The sequence below is a fragment of the Chiloscyllium punctatum genome, chromosome Y, assembly GCF_047496795.1.
Source record: "Chiloscyllium punctatum isolate Juve2018m chromosome Y, sChiPun1.3, whole genome shotgun sequence".
Lineage (NCBI taxonomy): Eukaryota > Metazoa > Chordata > Chondrichthyes > Orectolobiformes > Hemiscylliidae > Chiloscyllium > Chiloscyllium punctatum.
In genome coordinates this window covers 2,127,331-2,138,503 of record NC_092792.1, presented here as the reverse complement: position 1 = coordinate 2,138,503, position 11,173 = coordinate 2,127,331, and positions in this window count along the sequence as shown.

Genomic DNA, 11,173 nt, shown 5'->3' with positions numbered 1-11,173 from the left:
TTTCAGCTGTGCAACTTGGAGAACTGGTCCCTTCTCTCATTAAAACAAATATTCACAGAGTCTCAGTCACAACCGAAAAATCAACTTTTCACAAGAGGATCACTACAGCACTCAATCAAATTGAGAAAAAACAGATAGATAGTTGTTCATGGAGTCATGGAGAGAAATCACTGAGAAACAGACCCTTCGGTCCAAACAGTCCATGAGCAACCATAATCCCAAACTAACCTAATCCCACCTGTAAAGGCCCATATCCTCCCAAACAGCTCGTATTCATGGACTTAACTAAAAGTCTTTTAAAAGTTATAACTGTATTCATATCTAACTCTTCCTCTGGAAGATAATTCCTCGCATGAACTATTCTCTGTGTAAAAGTTGCCGCTGATATCAATTTCAATCTTTTCTCCTCTCACCTTAAAAAAATGTTCTCTACTCTTGAAATCCCCCACCCTTGGGAAAAGACATTTGCCATTTTCCTTACCACTCATGACTTTTACAAACTTGTACAAGGTCACCTCTGGAACTCTTCTGCTCCAGTGAAAGAAGTTCCAACCATCTGGATTTCCAACGGTGGATGTGTGCCTCACATTCTCCCGTGTGTTTCAATTAGAGATCCTCCTGCCTCCCCAGGACCACATATTACATTCCTTCTCAATATATTAAAGAATTGAAAGGGACTTGTCCTTCCTGTATTGTTCAATTTTATTTTGCTCCAAACATCATCACAAAATCAGTTGTCCATGTCATTGCTGATTCATGGGAGATCTCTGTGCGCACAATGTCTTCTGAAATAACTACATTACCATCCCGAATGTACTTCAGAAGTGTACCTCTAGCTCACAAACGCAATTATACACCAGGGAAGATGAATACCCTCTCTGCACGCCGCCACACCTTCTCCTTTGCCCTTGTGAAAACCGTATTGTCAATATTAAGTAAAATAAATGCATTTTGTTTTAACTTTCATAATTCATGTTGCTGATCTTGGCTGAAAAAAGGATATTGTTGTCAGCATTAATGTGTGCATTAATTTTCATGTTAACTTAAATTTAATAAGTAAGTCAAGAACAGTTAAAATAACTTGAGAAACGACGATTAGAACGGGTCATTAAGATTCTCAAGGCTGCACCAACTGTTTGAATAATGATGTAGTTCTGCCTACAGTTTTCCCATAAGCCAGCATTTAATAGAATTGGATATCATGTCTGAGTGGACAATGGATTTGACCTTACACAATGACCCGGATTTTAATGGCTCCGCATCATCTTTTTCCATCATATTTTGACGTGAATCCAAGTAAATTCCCCAGCTGCTGGTGAAGTGATAGTATACACAATATCAGTTAACGTAAATGGAACAAACATAAGAACAATGACAATTGAAAAAAAACTTTACGACATCCACGCAGACATACTCGTGGGCACACACACACATCTGATCACTTCATTACTGTCAGAATGGAAGTATTTTCGAATGAGTCTCGGAGGATGCTGCTAAGACTGGAAAGAAAGCAGTCATAACGAAATTCGAGGTGGCCTGGAGCTGTTCATTTGGAGCAGAGGAGGTTGAGGGATATTTTTCTAAAGAAACGCTCAAATGTTATGCAAGGATAAAATAGATGGGTAAAAACCACCTTAGCTTGGGGGAGGGGGAGGGAGACGGTGGCGAGTTCGATAACTAAGCTGCTTAGACATAAGTGATAGACAGCAAACTCACGGGGAAGATTCGGGAAACTCACAACCTGAAAGGGTAGGAGATGCAGGAACACTCAAATATTAAAAATAAGCTTGGCTATATGCTTCATGTGCTATAACCTGAAGAGTTATGGATAATATACTATGAAGTGGGTGTAGTTTGGGAGGTTCTGTTTTTACGTGGCACAGGCCTGATGGTCGAAGTGATCCCTCTCTGTCATTAAACATTTCTATTACTCTAAAAGAACCCTCCCTACTTTGTTTAATTCGAAGGCTGTAATTCATATGATTTATACGGGAAATGTTTCAAACTTTCATTTCAATGATATCCCAAATCAATACACTCCACCTGACACTATGTCTAGTGATGTGGAAATTAATGGTCTAGTTAATGATCCCAAATGATGCCTGGCATAACATCCCTTTATTCAAATAATGATTTGGAGATGCCGGTGTTGGACTGGGGTGTAGAAAGTGAAAAATTACACCACACCAGGTTATAGTTCAACAGGTTTATTTGGAAGCACTATCTTTTGGAGCGCTGCTACTTCATCAGGTGGTTGTGGATTACAAGATTATAAGACACAGAATTTGCAGCAAAAGTTTACAATGTGAATGTAACTTTAAGAATGTTCTGCGATTTACATATGAAAGAACTGAAACCAACATGTTCATTCCAAAAAAAAAGAAACTTAATACTATCCAGTTCAATATTTAATTTAAGTTTCTCGCCTTTTAGAATGAACATGTTGGTTTCAGTTCGTTCATGTGTAAATCGTAGAACATTCTTAAAGTTACATTCTCAAGTGAACTTTAACAATTAGTCTCATGTCGGCGCAAATAATGCATTTAAGTTGTGAGATGTCCACTGTGAGACTGTCTGTGACACAATGTTCAGACTGATTCTGATCTAGAAAAAGGATTTACAGAATCTAACTTGGATTCGTTCAGTTTTAGAGAAAAATAAAATGTAATTCTGCAAGTACAAATTCACCCGACAAATTTCTTTGTGTGTGGGGGGTGCGGGGAGGGGAGGTTATGATCGTTCGTGTGAGCGTGTGTGTATGTGTGTGATTGTGAGTGTAAAGGGGTCCAACTCTGTGAGAGGCTGCACGTCTGACCATGTGAGTTTGTGAGTGTATGAGAGAGAGATCTTGTGCATGAGAGGACCCACATGAGTGTATTTGTAGGATTGTGTGTGTGTGTCTGTAGGAGTGTGTGTCTAGGAATGTGTGTGGCTGTGTCTGTATGTATGCATGCATCTGCATGTGTGCGCATGTCTTTATCGGGGTGTACGTCTGTTTGTGTGTGTATGTGAATGGGGGAGGAATTGAGCGTGTGTGTGTGTCTGTGTGTGTGTGTGTGTGTGTAGTGGGGTCACCTGCAGTGTGGCATGAACCCAAAGTCCCGTTTGAGGCCATCCCCACAGGTACCGAACTTGGCTATCAGCCTTTGTTTGGCCACTTTGCTTTGGTGCCCACCCCGGAGTTCACCTTGGAGAACGATCACATAAAGATCCAAGGTCGAATGTCCTGGACCACTGAAGGGTTCACCGTCTGGAAGGGAACACTCCTGTCTATTGATTGTTGTGTGGTGTCCATTCATATGTTGCAGTAGCTTCTGCTCATTCCCACCAAATTATTATGCCGCAAAGCATCCTTGCCTACAGTGTATGAGATAGACAACGTTGGATGAGTCACATGCATGCCTGCCATGTACACACACAAAGAGAGAAAACCAGATACACACCCAGACACAGACACACACACACACACACACTCCTACACACACACTCCTTCAGATCATCAAACATTCCTGCAGATGCACAATTTGAGGAAAGACATTCTGGCTATTGAGGGAGTGCAGCGTAGGTTCGCGAGGTCAATTCCCAGCTTGGCGAGACTATCTTACGTTGAAAGATTGGAGCAGACTGGGCTTTTATACGTTTGAGTTTAGTAGGCTGAGAGGGGATATGATTGAGATGTATAAGATTATTAAATGATTGGACATTCTGGAGGCAGGAAGCATGTTTCCGCTAATGGGTGAGTTACGAACCAGAGGACACAGTTTAAAAATAAGGGGTAGGCCACTTAGAACAGAGTTGAGGAGAAACTTCTTCACACAGAGAGTGGTGGGTGTGTGGAATGCTCTGCCCCAGAAGGTGGTGGAGGCCAAGTCTCTGAATACTTTCAAGAAGGAGTTGGATAGAGCTCTTAAGGATAGTGGAATCAAGGGTTAAGGGGATAAGGCAAGAACAGGATACTGATTGAGGATGATCAGCCATGATCATAATGAATGGTGGTGTTGGCTCGAAGGGCAGAATAGCCTACTCCTGCGTTTATTGTCTATTGCCTATTGTCTATTACTCACACGGGCTCTCTCATAACACAAGCTCTCTCTCATATGGTCACACGTACACTCCCACATTCTGTATTCTGAATGCATGTAAGATTCTGTAAATCAGTTATTTTTTTAGGATCAGAATCAGTTTTTATTTAAGATTAGAATCACTCTCATGGACAATCTCGAACAGGGCACCGCACACCTTTACTGCATTATCTGGGCCGATATGATACCAAAAATTGTTAAAGTTCACTTGAGGATGCGATTTACATATGAAAGAATTGAAACCAATATGATAATTCTAAAACATGAGAGACTTAGCAAACAATCCAGGTATTTTTCATTACATAATTTCAATTATATCACACTATCAAATTTTTCTGTAAATTCTGTGTCTTGCGATCTTATACTCCACAACCATCTGATAAAGGAGCTGCTCTCCGAAAACTCATGCTTCCAAATAAGACTTGTTGGACTATAATCTGGAGCTGTGTGATTTTTAAATTTATTCAACGAAGGTCAATAAATGTAATTAACAAAGTGAAAAGCACCCTCCATACATTTAGGCAGATCAGACATTTTCATGTCTCAGTGGATACAACTTAAAATTCAGAACAATGTAGTGAAGAAAGATGAGACCTCATAACATTGGAAATTATTTTTTGATAAAATAATCCATCGTAGACATGCTGAGATTAATACCTGCGAACCAAGTTGTTTAATTTCTTGCAGGGTAACACTCGAGATGTTACTTTAATCCGATTGATGTGAACCATTTACACGTCAAAAGTTATTTGAACACGTTCTTCACAACTGACATGCCAGCAAAGTTTCGAAATTATGGGTCAAAATCGGCAGTTGGCTTTTTTCGACTCAAGAAAGATCCATAGTGATAGTTTGCAGGTGGAGATTAGATCTGATTAGATTAGATTACTTCCAGCGTGGAACCAGGCCCTTCGGCCCAACAAGTCCACACCGACCCGCCGAAGCGCACCCACCCACACCCATTCCCCTACATTTACCCTGCACCAAACACTATGGGCAATTTAGCATAGCCAATGGGGGAAGTGTTTGGACCTGTGACTGCTTTCATTTTTAGTTTTGACTAAGCTCTTGGCAAACAATGGACAGCTTCTCAAGTTGCTATAACACCAACCATTGGGAACCAGGAAGACGGTAATACAAAATTGAGTAAGGACCGAGCGAGGTTTGCAGATGGGACGATGAGATGACAATAACATTTAGCACAGGGATTTTTGACATAATTAATTTAGCTCGGAAGGACACAGAAACACAAATGCATGTCTCTGTTTGCATTTCCATACACTATAAATTACTTTTCCTTTATAGTCTAAAATACTGGTGTCTTTATCTGTTTGTGGTTGATACACCATGTCTTCTCCTGAGCTAAGATAGTTCCTTTATTTAATGAATACAGGACTCTATCTAAAATACACCATACTTTCTCTCAGTAGTAACCCAACTCGATCTGGTGTCAGCTTATATCACAGGATGTGCTTTTTCAGCAATTCAATCTCTCCTTGACTTGGAGATGCTGGTGTTGGACTGTGATTTACAAAGTTAAAAATCACACACCACCAGGTTATAGTCCAATAGGTTCATTTGGAAGCATTAGCTTTCAGAGAGCTCCTCCTTCATTGGGTGGTTTTAGAGTATAAGACCATAAGACACAGAATTTATCTCAAAAGTTTACAGTGTGACCTAACTGAAATTGTATATTGAAAAAGACCTGGATTGGTTGTTCAGTCTCTCATATTTTAGAATGAACATGGTGGTGCCAGTTTCTTCTTGGATGGCATGGTGTCACAGTGGTTAGCACTGCTGCCTCACAGCACCAGAGACTCGAGTGCAACTCCTGCCTCTGGTAGCTGGGACTGCTGTTCACTACAGTCGTCGATTCGTAGAGTTGTGCAGCTCTTAAACAGACCTTTCGGTTCAACTCATCCATGCTGAACAGATATCTTAGCCCCATACGCCAGCACTTAGCCTATATCCCTCTAAAACTTTAATACTTGTGTAACCATCCAGATTCCTTTTGAATGTTGCAATTGTACCAGCCTCCACCAATTCCTCTAGCAGCTCAATCCATGCACGTACCACCCTCTGCGTGAAAACTTGTTCCCTTAGGACCATTCTATATCTTACCCCTCTCACCCTAAATCTATGCCCAGTAGTCTGGGAATCCCGATCCCCAGGGTAAATGCCTTGTGTATTTATCATATCCATGCTCCTCATTATTTTATGAACTTCGATAACATCGCCCTAAGCTTCTAAATCTCCAGGGAAAACAGCCCCAGCCTATTCATCCCCACACCCCAAATCCCCTTCCCCACTTCACAGAGTCTGCATGTCTCCTCATCCCCACGACCAAGGTTCTGCGTGTCTCCCTCCCTACCACACCACAGTCCCACTTCCACAGTCTGAGTGTCTCCTTCCCCCCACCTCCCCATACCCAGTCCCCAGAGTTCGAGTTTCTCCCACACCGCATACCCCATCCCCACTCCCTAGAGTCTGTGCCTCACCCTCCCCACACCCTATTTCCAACACCCAGAGTCTGTGTGTCTTCCTCCATCCATGCCCCCATTCCCTGTCCCAAGAGTTTGAGTTTCTCCAAACCCCACACCCCCAACCTACTCCCATAGTCTGCGTGTCTCCTTCCCCCTCATACCCACACCCCTCCTCCCCAGAGTCGAAGTGTGTCTCTCACCCCACAACCCAAACTACACTCCCCGAATCTGTATGACTCCCTTTCCCCAACTCACACCAATCCCCATTACCAGAATCTGTATGGCTTCCCCCACACCACAGTCGCACTCTCAAAGACTGAGGGCCTCCCTCTTTACACACCCCCATTTCCAGTTCCCAGAGTTCGAGTTTCTCCAACACCACACACTTCATTCCCACTCCCAGAGTCTGTGTGTCTCCTTTCTCCCATACCCCCATCCTCACTGCCAAAGTCTGTGTGTCTCACTTCATCCCCACAACAGTATCCCCAATCTCCGAGTCCATGCATCTCCCTCCCCAACAACTCCATCCCCACTCCCAGAGTCTGTGTGTCTCCTTCCTCACTCACCCCCATCCTCACTGCCAGAGTCTGTGCGTCTCCCTCCCACCACACCTCTATCACCACTCCCAGAATCTGTGTTTCTCGCTCCCCAACACCTCCATCCTCACTCCCTGAGTGTGTGCATCTCCCTCCCACCACACCTCTGTCCCCACTCCCAGTGTCTGTTGTCAAAATCCCCCGACATCTCCATCCCCACTCTCAGAGTCTGTGTGTCTCCTTCCTCCCACACCCCCATCCTCCCTCCCTGAGTCTGTGCATCTCCCTCCCACCACACCTCTATCCCCACTCCCAGTGTCTGTTGTCAAAATCCCCCGACATCTCCATCCCCACTCTCAGAGTCTGTGTGTCTCTCTCCCCCATCTTTAATCCCAGAGTCCGTGTGACTCCCTCCCCTACACCACACTCCCCAGTCCAGCGTCTGTGCGTCTCTTCACCCATACTCACCCCCACTTCCACAGACTGTGTATCTCCCTCCCGCAACATCTCCACCCCTTCGCGGAGTCTATGTGCCTCCCTCTCCCTCACACACCCCTCCCCACTCCCAAGGTCTATGAGTCTCCCTCCCTCCATACCCCCATCACCACTCCGAAAGTCTCTGTGCCTCCCTGGCTCCACTGGCCCATCCCCACTCCCCGGGTTTCTCTGTCTCCCTCCACCCCACCATACCCCCATCCCCACTCCCAGAGTCTGTGTGCTCCCCTTTACCCCACAACCCCATCCCCACGAGGCAGTATTTATCACCCTCCCCACACAACCCCAATCCTGACTCCCAAAGAATGTGTCTCCCTCTCCCCCCACACTGCTATTTGCATTCCCAGAGTCTGTGTGTCTCCCTGGTCCCCACATCTCCATCCCCACTCCCACAGTCTGTGTGTCTCCCTGGCCCCCACATCTCCATCCCCACTCCCAGAGTCTGTGTGCTCCCCTTTACCCCACAACCCCATCCACACTCGGCAGCGTGTGTTTATCATCCTCCCCACACACCCCAATCCTGACTCCCAAAGATTGTGTGTCCCTCTACCCCACACTGCCATCCCTACTCCTGGAGTCTGTGTGTCTCCCTGACCCCCGCATCTACATCCCCACTCCCGGAGTCTGTGTGTCTCCCTGACCCCCGCATCTACATCCCCACTCCCGGAGTCTCTGTGTCTCCCTGGCCCCAACATCTCCATCCACACTCCCAGAATCTGTGTGTCTCCCTGGCCCCCAAATCTCCATCCACACTCCCAGAGTCTGTGTGTCTCACTGGCCCCCATATCACCATCCCCACTCCCGGAGTCTGTGTGTCTCACTGGCCCCCATATCTCCATCCCCACTCCTGGAGTCTGTGTGTCTCACTGGCCCCCACATCTCCATCCCCACTCTCGGAGTCTGTGTGTCTCACTGGCCCCAAAATCTCCATCCGCACTCCCGGAGTCTGTGTGTCTCCTTGGCCCCCACATCTCCATCCACACTCCCGGAGTCTGTGTGTCTCCCTGGCCCCCACATCTCCATCCCCTATCCCGGATTGTGTGTGTCTCACTGGCCCCAACATCTCCATCCGTAATCCCGAAGTCTGTGTGTCTCACTGGCCCCCATATCTCCATCCCCACTCCTGGAGTCTGTGTGTCTCACTGGCCCCCACATCTCCATCCCCACTCTCGGAGTCTGTGTGTCTCACTGGCCCCAAAATCTCCATCCGCACTCCCGGAGTCTGTGTGTCTCCTTGGCCCCCACATCTCCATCCACACTCCCGGAGTCTGTGTGTCTCACTGGCCCCAAAATCTCCATCCGCACTCCCGGAGTCTGTGTGTCTCACTGGCCCCAACATCTCCATCCGTACTCCCGAAGTCTGTGTGTCTCCCTGGCCCCCACATCTACATCCCTACTCCCAGAGTCTGTGTGTCTCCCTGGCCCCTACATCTGCATCCCCACTCCCGGAGTCTGTGTGTCTCCCTGGCCCCACATCTGCATCCCCACTCCAGGGAGTTTGTGGGTCTCCCTCCACACCTCCCCACACTGCTGGGGAGATGATGGCTGCAGAATATAGAATGTAAAACTGATTAAAATTACTTTACACCATAAGACAAAGTAACAAAAAGTGCAAGATCAGAAATGTTAAAAGGTGCAGTCGAAGTGTTCCAGATTTTGAGAATTGAATGATCTTGTTAGATGGTTTGGAGATTCGTCCAACAACGTCATGGAATCGGACTGTTAAACCGAGTTCGACAGGGTTGATTTGTAAATGTTACTTCAACGTGATTGCATACCGCCTCATGAACCTGTAACCAGATACAGGCCACATTAGCAGATGTTTCCTCAGACTGTTTCCCCTGTGTTTTTATTTTCTGATCAGAAGTCAAATGTGTGGCACACAGAAACAGGAAGTTTTGTGTCAGCTGAGAATGACACACCGGGCAACAATTCCCTGTTATCAATGCGAGCAGTCTTCCTGCCTGTGAGGGTGAACACACACTGACAGCATCAAAACCAAATAGGCAGATTACGGTTGGTTTCAACGTTGTATTCAATTCCATTCCCAGCTTCCAGAATGAAACATAAAACACCCAGGATTATTTCAGCTAAAGTACATTAACTGTCAGCTGAGAGTTATCACTGGGCGAAACATGCCAAAAGACAATTATTAGTTTCAGTTGCAATTCTCTGTTTAAACACGGAAACCTTTCGCAAACTTCAGCGATATCTCAGATCAAAGGCAAGGAGAGATTGCATCAATGCACAGGTATTTCTACCTTGTACCTATCTTCAGTCAGATTTTGGTGTTCTCTTTTTGTTTTCAGTCATGTCAGATATCAAGAAGCAATTTAAGATTTTAGTTAGTGAATCACAGGTATTTCTAAGAGAACGAGAAGAGATTAAGTGCTTCTGGTGTTACGCCACGAGATTTGATTAAATAATGACTCTAGAGAGTAGCGAAATTGTTGTGAATTTTCTCTTTGTTCTGAGGTCACAAACAGTGGGCAAAGACTCGTATTATTAAATTAAATAAGGATAAATATGAAGGTATAAAATCAGAACTAATTAAAATGTGTTGGTAAATCATTCAAAGGAATACTGAAAAACGGTGTGCCAATTATTAACGCCAATAAAGAGATTCCTGGATGGAATGTTGTTTCCCTAGAGCTCGGGTCAGAGATGTCACCGATCGGTTGTAGAGCATTCTGAAAGTGGAGCGTGAACAGACAGTTATCTTGGTGCATACAGGCACCAATGATATAAGTAAAAATTGAGATGAGGTCCTGAAAGCAGAACTCAAGGAGCCAAGAGAGAAGTTAAAGATGAGGATCTCGAAGGTAGTGATCTCAGGATTGCTACAAATCCCACGTACTGGCCAGGGTAGAAATGAAAGAATCGGCAGCATGAACACGTGGCTTGAGAGACAGTGATGGAGGGAGAGGTTCAGATTTCTCGGACATTGGGGCCAGTCCCGGAAAGGTAGGGCTATTACAAATTCAGGTCTACACCTGAACCTGCCAGAAACTAATGTCCTTTGGGGAGTTTTGTTTCCGCTGGTAAGGAAGCTTTAAACTAATGTGGCAGGGGGCTGGGAAAAAGAGAAACGAGCAGACTGTGAGGTGGAAACTATAGACTGTAAAGATGATGAAGTTAGCATTACCGAGGGGAAGAGTAGGCAGAGAACTGATGAGCACAAAAGAACTGGCAGTCTGATGGGCACAAACATTAATGCAAGGAGTATAGTGAGTAAGGCAGATGAACGTAGGGCTTGGATTGATGCCTGGGAGAATGATGTTACTGCGATCACCGAGACGTGGTTGAAGAAAGGGCACGATTGTCTACTAAATGTTCCAGGAGAGAGATGATTGTGACAGGACAGGGAGGGAAATAAAAATTGCGAGTTGGGCGGGTGGGAGGAGTTGTTTTGCTGGCTAGGGATGATATCATGTTTGTGCTAGAGGAGGACACGAAGGAGGACTTGAGCAGCGAGGCATTATGGGTAGAGCTGAGGAATAAGAAAGGTGCAGTTCCATTTTTGGGGATGAACTACAGGCTCCACAACAGTGACCATGAGGTAGAAGAACAAATAGGT